This window comes from Chenopodium album, chromosome 8 (assembly GCF_948465745.1).
Source record: "Chenopodium album chromosome 8, dcCheAlbu1.1, whole genome shotgun sequence".
NCBI classification, from domain to species: Eukaryota; Viridiplantae; Streptophyta; class Magnoliopsida; order Caryophyllales; family Amaranthaceae; genus Chenopodium; species Chenopodium album.
Genome location: NC_137841.1, coordinates 67,220,200 through 67,240,686, shown reverse-complemented (window position 1 = coordinate 67,240,686; position 20,487 = coordinate 67,220,200). Strand labels below are relative to the sequence as shown.

At 36.4% G+C, this 20,487-nt stretch overlaps 1 long non-coding RNA gene across 1 annotated transcript; it reads right to left on the bottom strand.

Annotated features, from left to right (window-relative positions):
• Positions 1-7,617: 7,617 nt before the first annotated feature.
• LOC145556347 (uncharacterized) lies at positions 7,618-10,180 on the bottom strand. The gene is made up of 2 exons (XR_014091836.1): positions 9,915-10,180; positions 7,618-8,706 (listed from the first exon to the last, which is right to left on the bottom strand). It is a non-coding gene; the product is annotated as an uncharacterized LOC145556347 (long non-coding RNA).
• Between the last annotated feature and the right edge of the window lie 10,307 nt (positions 10,181-20,487).

The following is a 20,487-nucleotide window of genomic DNA, read 5'->3' as shown; positions in this document are numbered from 1 at the left end:
TTCTTCACATATTATATTATCCACAGTATTGTATTTTTTTTTATAAAAAATGTTGTAATTAATACTTAGCATCCAAATATAGTAATTGTTGCAATTTATATTTAATAGAGGAAGTATATGCAGGGTATATTTTTTTGATGTAAAACCAAATTTTATTAAGCTAACAACAACTTCAGTCATTAATTCATTACAAAGCTTTATATTTCACGAGGTACCTCCTCAATCCATAGTCTCATGGAGTAACATCAAAGGTGTTACTTAGTTTTACTAGATGGTATAATGAGTATCAATACATGTTTAATGAAAATGTTATTTTTAATACGTCATTGCTCAGTTATAATTAATAATACTCACTCGTGATCACTCCATCTTTCTAAAAAAGTTTTACACTTTTACATTTTTATCAATGTATAGATTTAGATAATTTAATTGATTTTAAAAAATAAGAGGTAAGTGTGGATAATTAGAATATTAAAAAATTATACTCATAAAATATTTTATTGAAAAATTACCAATGTGAGGGAAAAATAATTATTACGGAGTATGGAGTAAATTAAAAAAAAAAAAAAAAGTAATACTCGTTAATTGAGGAAGAGGTCATGAGATAAAAAAAAAAAAAAAGATACGAGTATAATATTGAATCCCAAAAAGGTAAGATTTGGCTGACATTTGGCCCGAAATCACTTGGTTGAGCACCCTTTCTTTGTTTTCCTTGGTGACTGATTCTAGCTATAAAGTATCCTATAGGACTATAGGATGTTAGGCTAGTTTTAGACTAAAACTTGTATTAATTTTTTTTTTTTTGGATACCAATGTAGTCTTGCTACTCTCATAGTCCCATGCCACAATCTGACATACTTATAAACTTTTAATACTGGAAAGTGGAAACTCTATTTGTTGAAGAACCGAGTAATTACATGTTCTCTTCAACTTATTTCAGATACTTATTACTTATTTTTTAATAAATTCATATCAGATTAGACCAGATAAAAAAGATTCAGATCAGACCAGATCAGAACTTTTTATTATCAATTACTTATCGATAATTGCGTATTAAAAAAATTTATAAAAAATACATATTTGAAAAGTTCATAATGAGACGAATCTAACAAGATCTATTTTGATAATGTTTTTCTTTATAGATTAGTATTAAAATGCGGTCAAAGTTTAGTCAAATTGTTAAATCAGATCGGACCAGACCAGATAATAAAAATTCAGATCTCATTTGATGATTTTGCTTTTTACCCATCATGTCAAATACTAATTCGTTACTTCAAAATTAGAGATCTATATTACAGTTTTCCATTTTTTTTTTTCAATTCTTTTTTTTTTTTCAAATTTTTTAAAAGTTTATTTTTTATTTATTTATTTTGTTTATATGGGAACAATCTTCAATAAATTTGATGGAATAACCATAGACCTACAACACTACTATCGTACTTTATTTGTTATTGGAGACTTAGCTAGAGAGGGAGCACTTCGCGTGAAAGTGGAAACTCTATTTGTTGAAGATTAATAACCGAGTAAGTATACTTGTGAATTTTGTAAACAGGAATATATAAATGAGAAATTTAAGAATAATTTCTAATGATTGAGGGTCTAATAAGGGGAAAAAAGTGATGATTTGAAAACAAAAAGTGTTTGCCGAATAATGTTGGTGGCCCATATAAGACTTAGATTTCTAGCTCGAAAGTATAATGGGAAGGCAATATTAGTAAGTCATCTTGAATAGTTGCATTTCTAAAGCGTAACATTCCGTTGTGTTTGCCTTTGCCATATTATTTTAGTGTCACTTAAATAAATTGCTCACTCCTCAATAGTCTACTCACCTAAAAATAACATACAAATTACCTCACTCCAAAATAATTTACTCACCCCTATATAGTTTGCTCACCCTTAAGGAATTTGCTCACCAATATTATAGTTTGTTCACCCTTAAAAATCATATACAATTAGTTTACCCTAAATAATTTGCTCATCTCTTTAAGTAATTTGTTCACCACTAAAAATTGTATACAATTACCTCATCCTTAAATAAATGCTCACCCCTAAATAGCCTGTTTACCCTTAAATAGTTTGCTCACCCCTAAAAATCATATACAAATTACCTCACCTCAAAAAAATTTACACACCCCTAAATAGTTTGTTTACCCTTAAAAAAATTTGCTCACCACTAAATAATTTGTCCCTAAACAAACATATACAATTACCTTACTCATAAAGATATTGCTTACCCATAAAGAATTTCCTCACCCCTAAAATATTATATACAATTACCTCATCTCTAAATAAATTGCTCATCCCTAAAAAATATGCTCATTGTTAAATAATTTGCTCACACCCATAAAAATCATATAAAATTACCTTGCCCCAAAATAATTTACTCACCTCTAAAGAATTTGCTCGACCCTAAAAAATTATAATATACAATTATTTTTCCAATTACTAATTTTAGAAGCTATTTTATTAATTATATTCCAAACAATAATAACTTTGCCAATTACCAAATTTAAAAGCTATTTTAATTTTATACTAAAGAATAACCATTTTTCCAATAACCAAATTTAAAGGTTATTTTATAATTATAAATAATGAAACACAGCTATTTAGAACACAATAATAAGTCTACTAAGTTTTTTTTTTTTTTTTTTTTTTTTTTTTTTTTTTTTTTTTTTTTTTTTTTTAACCGTGTAGATCATTGCAGGTAATTGATTGCTTACGTTGAAAGAATTACAAATCCGATTACATTAACAACTGCAAATTTAAAGGCCATTTTATTAATCATTTCTAAGAAATAGTTATATCGCCAATTACCAAATTTAAAGACTATCTATAATATTATTAAAACTCAATAGGATTACATGGTATCGCCATGTGGTATCTGTTAAACTCAAGAAAATATTTAGGAGAAAACGGCTTGATGAGCCTTTACCATTAATCACGTATATATAGGTTACAACATTAACCTAACTTACCAAAAAACTCCTACCAAGAGATATAAAAATATATTCACAAAATATATCTAACTTAACACAATTATATCCTAACACTCCCCCTCAAGTTGGAGCATGTAAGTAACGAATGCCCAACTTGTTAAAGCAAAAAACCAAATTGATGTTTCCCAAGAGCCTTTGTCAATATATCTGCCAACTGATGACCTGTAGGAATATAAGCAGTGACAAGATTACCGGACACCAACTCATCACGAATAAAGTGACAATCCACCTCTATATGCTTAGTACATACAGTCATGAAAAACAAGATTTTTAGCAATATGAAGAGCAGATTGACTATCACAATACAATTTCATAGGCTTGGGATGCAAAATACCAAGAGAGAATAACAAGGATTTCAACCATTTCAATTCACAAGTTAACCGCCATAGAACGATACTCAGCTTCAGCAGAAGAACGAGATATTGTAGGTTGTTTCTTAGTCTTCCATGAAACAGGGGAACGACCAAGAAACACCATATACCCAGACAAAGACCGACGAGTGAGCGGACACGCCGCCCAATCACTATCACAGAAGGCTGTCAAACATAAGTCCTTCATAGGACGTAGCAAAATACCTTGACCATGTTTACCTTTGATGTAGCGTAGTACCCTAATAGCGGCATCCCAATGTTACACTTGCGGGTTACTTAAAAACTGTGCAAGAGTATGAACAGAATAACTCAACTCTGGACGAGTGACAGATAAATAAACAAGTCGCCCAACTAAGCGACGATACTGGTCCGGTTGAGAGAATGAATCCCCCTCGGCATATGCCAGACGATGGTTCTGCTCCATAGGTGTATCAATAGGCTTACAGCCTAACATACCTGCCTCAGATAATACATCTAAAGCATATTTACGTTGAGATAAAAATATACCTTCCGGACCACGAGCAACTTCAATGCCCAAAAAATACTTCAACACACCAAGATCTTTCATATGAAAACATGTACTCAAATACGATTTAAAATGAATAATCACATCATGAGAAGAACCGGCAATAATAAGATCATTAACATACACAAGTACGCGTAGAGAGACTGGTCCCTGAATATAACTAAACAATGAATAATCTGGATACGATTGCTTGAAACCATACGATTTCAAAGCATTAGACAACTTTGAAAACCACTGTCAAGGAGCCTGTTTCAAACCATATAAAGATTTTCGCAACTTGCAAACTTTCCCTGGAGTAGGATAATTATAACCCGGAAAAAGTTGCATATACACTTCCTCCTCCAAATCACCATTAAGACAAGCATTATGAACATCTAGTTGATGTAACTCCCAATTTAAAGAAGCAGCAACAGTATCCTTCATTTAATAATATTGGCTCTACATGAGCTATGACATGTCAAGACCTATTAATCTACACTAAATACCAAAATTCAATGCAAATTTATGATTGAAATATAATTTGAACCACTAAACTTAAGAACGACATCTACCATTAAACTATCAATGCCTCTTAATACTTATTGTGCTTAATAGAATGATTTAAACTATGCGTTGTAACTTTCTAATTTGACTGGAATGCTCCTTATTTCGCAACTTTGTATTAACTACTCGATATATTACTGTTTTATTATTTATAATTCAATTAATAAGCAAACCTAAATTCATTTTAATTTCAACTTTAGTTCACTATTGAAATTTTGTCACTGGTGATGGGATCAAATATTTCCACCATATATTTTTTTTAGTTTACTCCCTTTAATGTCTACTCAAAGTGACAAATAAAAAAATTTAATATTGATTTTTTTTTAAAAAAAAAAATAACTACACTATAATAAAATAAAAGCATTGGTCACATTTAATATTGAATTTTTTTAAAAAAATATAACTACACTATAATAATATAAAAGCATTGGTCACATTTAATATTGAATTTTAAAAAAAAGATAAACTACACTATAATAAAATAAAAGCATTGGTAAAAAAAAAAAAAAACAAAAAAAAAACATAAAAACAATGACCCGGGACATCGTCCGGGCCAAAAACTAGTTTTATTAATTATATTTCAAAAACTATTTATTTTGTTATCACCAAATTTTAACACTATATATTAATTATATTCCAAAGAATAATTACTTTGCTAATTACCAATCTCAACTGCTATTTGTCGCTCCCAAATTACCAGGTAACGCTCCCTTTTTGACTTGAATGGACCACTATGCCCTTTATGCAATTTGGGTTATAAAAAGGACCTTGTTCCCCATTTGGACACAATACATGAAACGGTCCCCTCACTTCACGACATTGCTGTCCCGAGCTTCCCAAAATCGGTCCCCACGACCTTGCAACCAAATCGGTCCCCACGACCACCTAAATTTTCTATTTTCAAAAATCGTTAAATTTTCCGACGGGTCTTGGGTCATGGACGGCGAGTGAAACATACGTACGCCGGAGAATGCGTCGGATCATTCTGTAAGTTTTTTTTATTTTTTTTTTATTTTCGGTAATTAGGACATCCGCCTAAATTTTCCGGACGTCCTAGGTACATCCGCCTAAAATTTCCGGATGTACCATGGAACATCCGGAAATTTCAAGCGGAAGATGGGATCCGCCTAAAAAATCCGGATGTTCCATGGTACATCCGGAAATTTCAGGCGGATGTACCTAGGGACATCCGGAAATTTTAGGCGGATGTCCCTATTAATTTTTTATTTTTTTTAAATGTTAAGTACGTTTATTTAATTTAATTTTTTTTTTTTTTTTTTTTTATTATTATTATTATTATTATTATTATTATTATTATTATTATTATTATTATTATTATTATTATTATTATTATTAGTAATATGTTGATATTATTGTTGTTGTTGTAGTTGATATTATTATTGTTGTTGTTGCTGTTATTTTTATTGTTGTTGTTGTTGTTGATATTGTTATTATTAATTAGTAGAAATATAATTTTAATATTAATATTATTATTATTATTATTATTATTATTATTATTGTTATTATTATTATTTATTTATTAATTAATGTTATGGTCTTATAAATTGTTTTGTAGTTGTTGTTATAATTTTTTATTATCATTAATATTGTTATTGTTTTGTATTTGTTGTTATTATTATTAGTATTGTTATTAGTATTGTTATTATTATTATTATTATTAGTATTGTTTTTATTATTTTTATTATTTTAATTATAATTATTATTATTATTATTGTTTTTATTATTATTATTTTGACATAAAGCATGTTTTGTTTAATTTGTATAGGATATGGAATCTGAGGAAGGCGGTGACGGTGTGAATTATAGTGGGAATTTTGTCACCGATACGTTTTTTCCTACATTTGACGATGCTGTTACATGGGCTGATGGTGTTTCCATAAAATTGGGATTTATATTGGTGAAATCGTCTTATAACAAAACCAGAGATGGTCGGCCGTATCGGTATTTGCGGTGTGATCGGTCACGAAGGAGCAAGCCGAGAGATTTGGAGAACGCGATACGGAAGGACACCAAAACCAAAGCTAATGGTTGTCCATTCTACATCAAGATATATTATGATGTCACTTCCGCCCAAAATTTACGGATGTTCCATGGAGGATTCGGAAATTCCAGGCGGATCCTCCATGGAACTTCCGGAAATTTTGGGCGGAAGTTCATGGGATCCGAAATTAAAAAAAAAAAAAATACCTCGTCTCCACCATCGCCGCCGCCGCCGCCGCCGCCTCCGCCACCAGCGCCGTCGAAGGTCCTCCCTCTGAATCTCAGCCTAATCCGCCTCGAATCACCCATTTTCTTTTGTGTTTATGATGATTGTTGTTTTTTTAAAAAATGAAGAACAATTTTTGAATTTAAAAAAAAAAAAAATTGTTTTAGAGAGTTAGAGAGTAAGAGAGTTTGAGAGTTAGAGAGAGAAGTAAAGAAGTGAGAAATGTTGGTCGGGAAGGAAAAAACCGTATTTATATATTAGGGGTAAAATTGGAATTTCAAGAAAAAAAGGGAGCGTTACCCGGTAAAATGGGAGCGACAAATAACAACACCCTTACCAATTTTAGAGACTATTCTAGTAATTACAAGTATATTCCAAAGAGTATATTTTTTGTCAATTACCATATAGGTCAAATTATAAATTAATATTCCAAATAACAATTATATTGGCAATTACCAAATTTTAAGGCCATTTGAATAATTGTCTTCCAAAGAAAAAGAATTTTGTCAATTACCAATTTTAGAGGATATTTTATTAATTTTAGAAGATAATCAATATTTACAACCATATCAAACTATGACAAGCAGGCTAGAAAGCTCCTACAAGGTAATTCTAGAAAACAAAAGTCAGCCAAATTTGTTAATTTCTACTAATCTAATAACACTTAAAAGCCAAAATATGAGCAATAGGTTCTATATAAACCAATTTCTTTGAAGGGGTCGCATAATTTTTTTTATGAGTTACTTATTGTTTAGAAGGCGACATGTAAGGTACTTTTAGGGAAAGGTTGTTACATCCTGGTGTACCGTACACCCATGAGTATTTGTTCTCATTTTGATGATTGTTTTTCATTTTATCATCAAATGAAAAACAAAAACTAACCTTAGGTTAGTTAGGTGTACGATACACTCGGGTGTATATATTGTCTAGTTCTTTTAGATGCAACATGATAGCTTAAAAAGAGATATAGATTGACCAATAGAGTTGAAGTTGAATAAGGCTTCATTTAAATACAACAAGCTAATCTGTCAAAAAAAAATAATAATAATAATAAATATAAGCCTTTAAAGAATACTACTAAATAGACCTTTGAAGCTTCACCCTTAGGAGTTTCTACCTTCCTCACTTTAAATACTATCAAGTTTCAACTCTTAAAGAGCATATAAACAAGTCCGATTTCTTCACATAACAACGTTTACACCGTCTAGCCCTTATGCCATTTTCGTTGCCCTGCAGCCAACACACATCCACTCTTGCTGCTTCTGCACCATCTACCACACCCCCTTGTCACCCCACAACACAAGCACAGCTCGCTACTGCTGACACATTGCAGCCCACCACAAAGCAGGCACATGTCTACCTGACTGCGTAAAAGCAACGTCAATCTGATCCACAAACACAACATACTCTCAGTCTCACCCTTGCCAACACTAACTGTGCTACAACACAAACCTCACAGACAAACACCTTTCAAACCAAGTAGACTTGTTACGAGACAATAAAAAAATATGCTTCACATACACAAGATCATAAAATCGTAAATTTCAACTTTAATTATTCCCTAGAAATGTGATAGTCAATAACTACAGCAGCTCAGATCTGAATAAAGCAAACTAAAGGCAGGTCACTTCTTTAAGCGACAAAGAATCATCACTTGCACACAGGATCATCAAAGTTGGGAATGACTTTAGGAAATAGACGAGATATATAGAGGAGAATATACATGAACAAGCACATGTTCCAGCCCAGGAATAATGTCTCCTTGTTTTGATATCTGCAAAGGTTTCCCATATAGTACCATAGTTAGGCTCTGCAGGTGCCCTTCTTTGGGTGTCAAATGGTATTCCTCTCGATGCAATTGTCCAATTGATGAAGTTATACTTCCAACCCAAGAAACCATCCTCTTAAGGCCACGCGTGAAAGGAACTTCTTTGAAGGTTATGTCGTCGGATATAAGCAAGTCTTTGTTCATTGCATTTTGCAGTTTCACAATAAAACTGGTCTTCTTGCTTAGAAAGACTTCAAGAGTAGGGTTATACCTGCCTGTTAAGAGAGAGGAAAAACTAAGAGTGTTGGCTATAAACTGACTTATCATCCAGAACATGCTATATCAGACTATCAGAGACTGTAAATAAAATATATTAGTATAATTTCAATTCATTCACAAGAAAATTACTCAATTTAAAGTTCAAGCACCTGATTCAGTAAGCTCAACAAAAAGAAATCAAACAAAACCCAAAAAAATTCAAAAACTTGTGAGTTAAAATTAATGAAACCCAAAATAATTAGAGGGAAATGGATCTTACATTTTGAAGAATTAGAACAATTTATAAGTAAATGATTTCCAAAATCAAAACAAATTACAGAATTTCTAACAATTCACGCATCAACAAAGGTTGCATCGTGTACCGCACATACTTTGTGGAAAAGCCGAGTTTGATTAAAAAAAAAAAAAAAAAAGCACTATCTCTATTCTCTCCCACAATTCCATGTTATTATCACTAAAGAATGAGGTAAACATGCGATGTTAAGCAAAGTAGTAATATAAATTGATAGAATTGTTAATGGAAGAAGAAGAAGAAGATGAAGAAGAATAAAGAGTTTTATATTTAGAGTGCTTGTAAATCTCAATATTGTTCAACACTACTTTTCTCTTGTTAAGAAAGTGTAATTCTAGAAGAAGCTGGTAAAAAAAAGGCTAGGACCATAAAACTGGTAAGTGTAATTCTAGAAGAAGCTGGTAAAAGGCGTAGGACCATAAAACTGGTAAGTGTAATTCTAGAAGAAGCTGGTAAAAAAAGGTATAGGACCATAAATCTGGTAAGGTTACTGGTATAAGCAAGACTGCAACAGAATTCATCAACATTAGTGAGCATGTTGGATCAAATATGATCTTGACAGAGTTCAGATGGTAGAAAGAAAGTTCCAACAGAAAGAGGGCGGATGAGAAAGGGGGCTACATAGCAGTAAGAGATTGACAAAATCAATCAATCAATCAAAGCCGTAATCCCATAAGTGGGGTAAGAGATTGACAAAAGAAACCATAAATCCTGAACAGAGCAGGAGCCTATTCTCAAGGTACATTTGATAACATAATCATAATAAGGCAAGTCAGCAGTTACGTTTAAACAGACAGTACCCTCAAAAGATAAAAGTAATGAAATCACAAACACAACTTATCAGATTTTCTACTTCCTAGATATCGAGTCAAATGAAAAGCACTAATATAGAAGATTGAGCTGATGTCTCACCATTTGATCTACAAAGTCACTCTGATGTTAAGCTCTTGTACTACCTGTATCAAAATCATTGCATTAGAGACCAATACAAAGAGTCATATGAAAGAGTAACAGAAAAAGGGGAAAAAAAATTGAACTCAAAGTGCCAGTACTGCTGACAAACATTCTTCAAAAAACTCTTCAGAGATTTTTAACCCAAATCAAGAACTCAGTGTCAAAACATTAATTAAACATTGTAAAATCTAAGTTACTAATAAAACAATCATCTCAAATCTTGATTAATCATCCTTCTAGCAGAAGTTTCTGACCAAGACCATCATTCAACCATATATTCTAGATTTCTAGCACAATAGCAAGTAAATCATTTGTGACTGTGTCCTTTAAATGACAATGTTTTGCTTTACAGATTGCAGTTTGACACTGTTCAGTGATATAAAGTGTAATTCTCTTACTAATAACAGAAGAAGGACCAATGCATCCATAAAACTAATTAAATATTTGACCTCTAATTATCAGCGTAACTAATGAAAATGTGGAAGAGACCCCTGATGTTTTAACTTCCCTCCCTAACCACCCCCCTTTTTCCATATCATTCTCTGCATCTATTCAGGTTGAACTATCTGCAAATTATCTTGACGTTGAAAATTAAATACAAATAACGTTGTCTTGTACGTCAATTTTAGGGGAGGATCGTAGCAATCAAGGCTCTTAGCAGATTCATCCGATGTATCCACAGCTTAACTTGCTAGGATATGTGCAGCTCACTGGATCGGAATAATGCCCTGTTATTACGATAATCATATGATACCATCCAAATTTAAAAAGAAACTACCTAAACTATGTTCAATCATCATAGGAGAGTACAATGTGGTATTAATTTTCTTTCCGAAAGTAGACTGTTTTACAACTGAACGATGAATATTATGTCAACCCAACAATATTTAACAGCTCCATCAAGCACATACACATTATTTTTAAACCATAGCTCTAATATGCTCTATCTGCAACTCCTTTAGTCCTACACAATTATCGAGCTACTAAGCTGTTCAATATTGAAGTCAGGTTGTACCAAGAGAGCTGAAATTGTTATTGTAAGAAGCCCAACGTGAAACTAATGTAGGTATATAAAACATTCAACATTTTCAACCCAACGAAAGATAAAAACCGGACTAAGAGGCTTGTGGTGATAAGCATTCAGATATAAACTTAGGATACAAGGTTTCAGCACAACATATCCATACATGCACATCCCCTCCTTACATATCATAAGAACCAAGCTTATGAAAGCAATCATGCGTGTCAAATCCTTACCCAACAAAATCAGATCAACGCCATTTTCGGCCGCTCTAATAAATTTCATGAATTAAACCACACACAAAGCAAAAAAAACAACTCAATTGATAAAAAAGTACAGAAATACCCAAAATTTGAGGTGGGATTGGTGGGTCAAGTGCAATTTACTGAGCTTATTCCATATCGTTGGTAAATTAATCATCCTACAAGTGGTTGTTCACATGCCTGCACCACATTCATTCTCACTTCAAATTTCACTAAATTTCTAACACCCCTCATTAATTTCCAATTTAGATAACCAACGCAAGAACTTACTTATATAACAAAATCATAGTATACATTAATAATATTCAAAGTACGAAGGTATATATATACACTCCCTCCATCCGAATTAATAGTAACACCAACAGTAAAATTTAAACTACGGCTATTTCACCAAATGCCACTGAGCACTTTAAAAATTCACCAAATGCCATCGGACTTTTCAAAATTCACCAAATGCCACCCAGTTTTATAAAAATTCATCGAGTGCCATTAATGACCAACGGCCGTTAACTCCGTTAGTAATTAGGGGTTAATCATGACACATGTCATGATATAATTGGTCCATTTATCTTAATTCATAAAAATAAAAATAAAAAAACAAAAAATTAAAAACAAATCCCCCAAATTTTTCCCAGCCACCCTCACCACCGCCACCGCCAAACCCTAGTTCCTCCCCTTATCTCGCCGGAAAATGGCCGGCCACCACATAAACCACCAAATATTGGTCGGCCGGCCCTTTAACACCCCACCTAACCCACCGCCGACCCCCAAAACCACCCACACAAACTGCCCCGACCCCAAAAACCAACATTGAGCACGAGCTTTGATAACAGCATGACCCCCGCGCAAAACCACTCATATCCTCCACCCTTGAAACGACGAAATCGGCCATAGAAATCAACCATTCTGGATTTCCATGGTCGATTTCGGCCATTTGAGGGTGAAGGGTTTCCATAGTCGGGTTTAATTTTGGGTTTCCATGGTCGATTTTGGTGGCTATGGTGATGCGTCGTGTTGGTGCGTGAGCTGGTTGCGGGGGCTGGGGTGGGGATCACGGCGGGGGTGCCGGGTAGGCGAAGTTCTGTAGGTCGTCGTCAAGGTGCTGGAGTCGTCGGACAGGCGGAATTGTGGGAAACTGGGCATTGCGTCAGACGGTTGCGGACTTGCGGTGGCTGGAGTGGTTTATTGGGAGGAGGAAAGGGGGATTAAGTGGAGTCAGTGGTTTTGGTGGGGTCAATGGGTTCAAGAGGGAGGTTAGGGGGTTCCGGCGGATTCCGACGGGAGGTTAGGGGATTCCGGCGATTGGCTTTGGGCTGTCGGTTGGCTTTGGGTGGTGGTTATGGTAGTGGGGGCTGGTTTGGGTTAAGATTTAGAGTTTTTTTTTTTAATTTTATTTTTATTTACTTTTTTAAAACCAATAGCCGACTGACACGTGTCCACATGTGTCATGATTAAGCCCTACTTATTAACGGAGTTAACTCCGTTAGACAATAATGGCACTTTGTGAATTTTTTTAAAACTCGGTGGCATTTGGTGAATTTTGAAAAGTCCGATGGCATTTGGTGAATTTTTAAATTGCTCAGTGGCATTTGGTGAATTAACGGGTATCGGGTTTTCGCAAATGGGGCAGCAAGAATAATTTATTTTCACTTGGCGGATTAACTTGTGCTGATTCAAATTTCCTGAAAGACAACCACCATATCAGTCCTTTGGAGTATCGATTTCGTCAAATTCATGAGGACGGTGGTCGGGTTGTGTTTGGTCCCATGGATTTAGATTTATATTCCTCTGTTCTTAAGGGAATTTGTCCCTCCCCGGACTCTTGGACGACAAATTTGTTGTTTGGCTTCCATATTGATGAAGATCCCTCTACATGTCCGATGGATTCTCACCCATCAGACTATGACTTTTTAGGGAATAGTGTATCTGATGAATTTCGACCAACCGATAATGAAGTGTTAAAGTTAGATTTAGGTGCTAATTGTGCAAATGAGGAGCAATTAGAGACTATAACACATGAAGCTACGAAAGCAACACGTGCTGGCCATGCATCTAATTATGATAATATATGGCTTTTCATGGAAGGTTGGCCCACTTCCAATACTCCAGCACACCATCAAGATAAACATGGGGGTGGAGCACTACAAAGTCTATCAATTTCTAGCTGGAGGGGCAGTGATCCTTATTCCCTCATGGGCTCCACTTGTAAGAGTTGGGGTCCACATCAACCCCATGTGGTGGGCGGTCATTCAGCAACTTGGACCCTTAATTCTACTTTTTCCTTTTCTGATTTTATTTCTTATCCACCATCTTCTCCTGGGCCCAATTTAATGGATCATACTTCTTCTTATTCTCAACAAGGGTCGGATATCTCCAGAGTGTCTATGCATCAATTGGATCCTTCTATGTGTGACTTGGGCTTAGATACTGGATCTAATTTAATGAATCTACTCCTTTCAAACAATCAAATGGGCCAACCATGTGATTCTCATTCCTCTTCTATTGTTACTCCGGAATTAACAAAGAGTCAAGAAGATGATTTTCTAAAGGTTTTCCCTGATCAGATTGAGGAGGTTGTTCCTATGGATTGTACACTGTCTCAATCACCATCAAACCTTGATATTCTGGTGAATGATAATCAAAATCGAGATGAGAAGTCTCCTATTGCCACCATGAGACTAAGGGGTCGGAGCAAGTCTGCTTATTTTATTCAGAGGGGCCGGGAACAATTGCGGAAATGGGTTCCCAACTATTGCCCTGCAAAGCGTTCGGGTGGTGCACTGGAACCATCAGCACCCCCAGTCTCGATGTTGCAACATGGCTCAGGTTGTTTTCCCTGTTTGTTACCTTGCAAGAAGCGCAAGGGCAGTTTAGATTTGGTTTCTACAACTTCTTCTTCAGCGGGTTCGGTGACCTCCCGTAATGGGTCACCCAAATTGAGATGAAAGTTGCTGCCTGGAACTGTAGGGGTCTTGGACAAGCGCACTCCCCTAAAGTTCCGTATCTAAGCTCTTTAGTCCGCTTCCATCACTTGGATGTGGTGTTTTTGATGGAAACAATGGTTTCTGTGGATAATGTTGTGCACAGTTTAGCATCTATTCCTTTTTTGGGTTGTTGTGGTGTAGATGCTGTAGGATTAAGTGGTGGTTTGTTCATTTTTTGGCTTGCTCCTTTTAGTGTAGTTCCGGTGTTTATATCTCCAAACTTTGTAGTTTGTAAAATAGAGGTTGGTGATGTGATAAAATTTGTGATCTTTGTGTACGGGGCACCTCATGTAGCAGATAGATCAGATGTGTGGTCGTCTATTGCTAGATTTGTCCAAACTTACCCGAACATTTTGTTGATTGGTGATTTTAACCAAGTCGAGTATCTATCGGATAAAATAGGAGGGTCTTCACTTATTCCAGGACGTTTGGATTTTATTCAATGGCGGTTGAATTTGGGGTTAGTGAATGTTCCTTTTTCTGGACCTTCTTATACTTGGACAAACAATAGAATAGATGGTGGTATTTGGGTTTCGGATTCTCTTAGGCTTCGCTCTCTTATTCAAGCCTTTTACTCTGATCTATATTCTCCTGTATCTCCATTTGGGAGTGACCCTCCTTTTTCTTGGGATCACCTTGGCCTCCCGACGCTATCCTCGTCTCAAAAGGACATTTTAATGGCCCTGTTCTCGCCTTCTGAGATTAAAGCTGCAATGTTTCATATTGCTAACGACAAATCTCCTGGGCCTGATGGCTTTACTTCGGCTTTTTTCAAGACTCGTTGGGATCATACTGGGCATTTGGTTATCTCGGCAGTTCAATACTTTTTTGCTCATGGTTATATGCTGAAGGATTGGAATAGAACCTTCTTAGTCCTTCTGCCGAAGGTTTCTCAGCCGGAGTTAGTGTCTCAGTTTTGGCCGATTGGTTTATGTAATGTCATGTACAAATGTATAGCGAAATGCATTACTGGCCGTCTGCGAGGGGTTCTTCCATCTCTTATTTCAGGGTTCCAGAATGCCTTTGTGCCGGGTCGCCTAATTTCTGATAATGCTTTGGTAGCTCACGAGCTTCTATCCTTTATGAATGCTTCTAAAGCTCGGAAACGTTTTTATGCGGCTCTAAAGTTGGATATGAATAAAGCTTATGATAGAGTGCGCTGGGATTTTTTAAGTCAGGTTTTACGGGCCTTTGGTTTTCCGCCTTATTGGGTTCATATTATTGAGCAGTGTGTTACAACTGTCTCGTACCAGGTTCTTGTGAATGGGAGTCTTACACCCTCCTTTCGACCACAATGTGGTCTTAGACAAGGTGATCCTCTGTCACCATATCTATTTGTTTTGTGTATGGAGGTGTTGTCGACCTCTCTTAGGCGGGCGGAAGAACAGGCTTTGTTTTCTGGTATTCGTGTGTCTAGGGGCGGACCTTCGATTTCCCATCTGTTCTTTGCAGATGATTCGCTGTTATTTTTCCAAGTTTCGCCCCAAGCGTGTGACAATGTCATGGCCATTCTTTCGGATTTTTGCTCTACTTCGGGTCAGATGATTAATCTTCAGAAGTCCTTTGTCAAGTTCAGCCCGAATACGCCTCAAGACTACCGTGATTTTTTAGCTCGCAGTCTTCGACTACAATCGAAGGTTTCTTTTGGTACTTATCTAGGTCTTCCTGTTGACCTTGGAAGGAGTAAAGTCGCGGAATTCAGGTTTCTAATTGACAAGGTTGCTAGCCGGTTGTCTGCTTTTGCTTCTCTTCGCTTGTCAGCAGCAGCGAAACTGGTTATCATAAATTCGGTTTTGATAGCATCGTTTAATCATATCTTGTCGGTTTTCAAGATTCCGTCTTCTGTAGCTTCTCAACTTGATAGCATGCTTGCCAACTTTTGGTGGAGATCGTCTGGTTCTCGGAAGGGTTTGGCGTTGCGCTCAGCGTCTCTTCTTCATTTACCAAAAGTTTTGGGGGGTTTGGGTGTGCGCAACATTGCTTGCTTTAATTCAGCTATCCTTGCTGGTACAGGGTGGAGGATGATTCGAAATCCTCAACTTTTGGTTTCTAGACTCATGTTTTCGAAGTACCCCTCTCTGCCAGTCAATCCGGAAGCTCGGATTTCTCGCCCCTCTTGGGGCTGTCGTGGGTTGCAGATGGCTCTTTCGGCTGTTTCTTCTGGTGTACGTTGGAAAGTGGGTAGAGGTGACAAGGTACACATAACAGCCGACAACTGGGCTCCTGGGGGTCCAGTGTTATTCAAGGATGGTTTATCTCAGTCGGATCTTCCGACTCATGTGTCTGGTATAATTGATCCGCGTTCTAACGCGTGGGACTCCTCGAGAGTCCATCGGTTTTTTGATAGTCCAACTGCCGTCAGGATCCTTAGTTTGGATCGTCCGCAGGAGCTTATGGATGATTTTGTATATTGGAAATTTACCAAGGATGGCTCCTTTTCTACGAAGTCTGCCTATGCTCTCTTACTTCAGCAGACTATCAGGTGTCCTCCTTTGGGGTCCTTGCCTACTCCCTGGTGGAAGAAATTTTGGGCGCTCCCCCTTCTTCCTAAATGGAAGATCTTTGGCTGGAAAATAATTCATGCTGGTATTCCGGTTGCCTCAGCTCTAGCTGTTCGCGGCGTTTCCGTGGATTCGACTTGCTGCTTTTGTCGAAGGGAGCAGGAGACGATCAACCATTTGTTTCGAGACTGTGATTTCGTTACTCCTTTATGGGTTCGCAGCTCGTTTCATTTCAATAGTCAGGGTCTTCTTCATCTTCCCTTTCTCCAATGGTTTTCTGTTATGGTCTCGTTGTTAGCGGCTGCTAAGGATTGGGAGAACTTGGTGCAATTTTTCTCCCTTCTTTGGGCTATATGGTTGTCCCGTAATAATGTACGTTTTCGGCAACAAGCTGTCTCTCCCGATGATGTTTTGCTTCTTGCTTCTCAGTGGAATGTGCGGGGGAGGCAGGCTCAGGATTCTCACCTTCCTTCCTCTACTTTGGGTCCTAGCCCTAGGCCTGTTGGTTCGGGATTTGCTGCCACTCTTGCTGGGGACCCTACATCGGGGTTTGATATTTGTTTGATTTGCGACGGGTCTTGGTCATCCTCGGATAATTCGGCAGGTGCTGGTTGGGTTCTTCGTGATTGTGGTTTTCCTTCAGTCCGAGGAGGAGGGGCCCGTGCTTCTCTCTCTTCTTCAGCCTTACAGTCTGAGTTACAAGCTTGTTTTTGGGGGTTACGCAATGCATTTTCTCGTGGTTTTCGTAGGATTCTTATTTACTCGGACTGTGAGCCTCTGTGTCGGATGTTAGCCCAACAACAGAAAGATGAGGTTTCTTTATACTGGTTACTTCGGGATACTCGGGTTCTTTTGTCTACCTGTGCGGCTTGTAAAATTCTTAAGGTTCCTAGGGAATGGGTGTCTCCTGCACACTGGTTGGCTGGAAAGACTCGTGCTCGGGAGTGTCTTTTTTGGTCTTTTTAGTCTGTTGCTTATGTTTTCTTTTCTTTGTTCTCACTGTCAAAAAAAAAAAAAAAAAAAAAAAAACCACAATATCAACCTGATATACATATTTGTATATCAGGTGGCATTTTTGTAATATTGTGCATTTTATAAAAAAAATCAAAAAAGAAAAAAAAGTAGATCACTATCACCATCACCGATCAACCACGAATCATCTTCTTCGCGTCCATCACCATTACAACCACCACCACCATCTTCTTCTCAGCCGCCATCACCATCACAGCCCATCGCAACCACCACCATCTTCACGTCCTTCACCATCACAGCCCCATGATTCTCTTCTTCTTCCCTTCTTCCTCTTTATGTTCCTTATTCCGCAACAACGACCCCAACGCCGCTTCGCGACGGTAACAAAAAGAAACCCTAGTAGAAAACGGTGTAAATTAGGGCCATATCAACTCCTTAGGGAAAAGCCTTACCATCGCAGCGGCATTTTGAACCGCCACAGGCGGAGCTATCGTTGGTGTGCAGGTTTACTGGTTTGGAGGAAGAAAGAGATGAAAATACAAAAATACCCCCAATTAAATAACTGAAATGCATTAATACCCCCTGATTTGCATACAAAGTTTATATTTCCTCAATGAAAAAGGAGAAAATCAATTAATTGCAGAAATTAATAGGAATAAAATTCATTTAAAATGAGATTAAAAGAAAAAAAAAACAATTACAATAGAGAAACCCCTAATTCCATCGATTTCACATAATTAAACAGCCAAAAAAATAAGGGAAAATCAAAAGCTTATCACCCAGATCAATCCTGTGATTATTTGTTGACTAAATCAATGTTACGTTCAGCTTTCATCCTTGATTAAATTTGAGCCATAGCAATCCAGAAATTGAGAATTATGCTTTCCAAAAAAATCTGAAAACGATGCCCCAATTTTACTTCCCTGAGAATGAGAGTTCCAAGCAACGAAAAATCCAATTCATCAATTAAAATAATTGTAAAAAACAGCAATAAGTCTATTGTGCACCTTGCTCCATCTAGAATAGTTGGACCACACGCGATTGTTCAGATTTTTTTACTAAATGTTCAAAAGTATAGGCGTGGTGCAGTATTCAGATTTTTTTACTAAATGTTCAAAATTTGCAATTGTTCAGATTTTTTTTACTAAAGGTTCAAAATTATAAGCGTGGTACATTGTGATTGTTCAGATATTTTTACTAAATGTTCAAAATTTGCGATATTCAAATTTTTTTACTAAATGTTCAAAATTTGCAACTGTTCAGATTTTGTTATTAAATGTTCAAAATTATAGGCGTGGTACATTGCGATTGTTCAGATATTTTTACTAAATGTTCAAAATTTGCGATGTTCGGATTTTTTTTACTAAATGTTCAAAATTTGCAATTGTTCAGATCTTTTTACTAAATGTTCAAAAGTACAGGCGTGGTGCAGCTATTCTAGATGGACCAGCGTCCATAGAAGAATTTGCGAAAAAATAGAATTCTCTGATAAAAATAAGCAATTCACAAGATCCAAAAAAATGCTAACACATTCTTGTTATGGATCCAGCCCAATTGATAGTAAAATGATTTTCGTTTAGTCCATTTACTGTCCATTTTATTGCATTTTACTAGTTGAAGTAAGTCCAATTTTTAGATTTAAGTTGTAATGTGGAGCAAGCTTATGGTAGTAACCCTTGGTAATAATTAGGGGAGGGCGCCCCAGGCAATCAACCTGATTGACAAAATAATGTCAATCAGTCGCTTTAGTGGGCCCCCCTTGTCAAACAAATCAATTTTATATTCTACTTAACGTTTGATGATCTGGCAAAGGTTAACGGTCGTTTTATGGACGTTAGGACAGGCGTTACTAACGTCGTATACAAATTTATTAAGAAAATAAAAAATGGAGAAATCAATTCTAGATCTTCATCTGCATACTGTGTATTCGTTGTGCCCATTGGAGGAGATGACAGAACGTGCACCGGAGAAGACCTTTAGCGAGAGTATCTAGATCGCGTTACTTTAAAATCCTGACGCCATTGCTTTGCAATTTGCCCAGGTAATTTCAAATTCTCTCCTTAAACATTGCTGGAAACAGAAACTTGCTTTCATGAACCATTTGGTCTGGCATAATAATTCTTCAATATCAAAACACTACAACACAATGTTAATCCTATCAATAATTTCCAATCTTAAACAAGTAGTAGGTACCAATAAGCAAATTGGAAGAAAACGCCTTCACTCCATCATTCTTGCCGTGCTTTTCAATTCCTCTCAATCCATCGCTTCGACTGGCCCAAATCTCAATCGAATCGCATTCCGTTGCAATCGAAAAAGGTTTTGTAGTATAAATTGCTAAAGCCCTTTGAATGTGATTCCTGGAACAACTCCAATTCTTTGCGGTTTCAATTTAGGGTTTCGAATTGGGGGAATCCCCTTCAATTCGTCGTACGAATTTGTTTTTCGACTGTAACGGAGGCAAACGACATTTACTGTTTTGTCGTTAGTTTGGCTAAACCAGACGTTTGCCAAGTCATTGCTTTGTCTTTCTTAAATTTGGTTGTGTTGACAAAATTGCCCCCAATAATAACATTGAAAGGACGAAATTGCCCGCTGATTTGCTGAAGTTGTAAATCTGGCTGATCGACTTGTATTTCCTCATAATAAGGGTAGTTAGGTGGTGTAAAGGAGCATCTAAGAGCTGAGCATTCACACGCACAAAATAGGGAGAGAGTTAGGGTTCTTTATAAGAGCTCCCAACTTCGGATTTTTCTAGGCAACCTTTACAAAACTGGTTGTTGCTCGAGT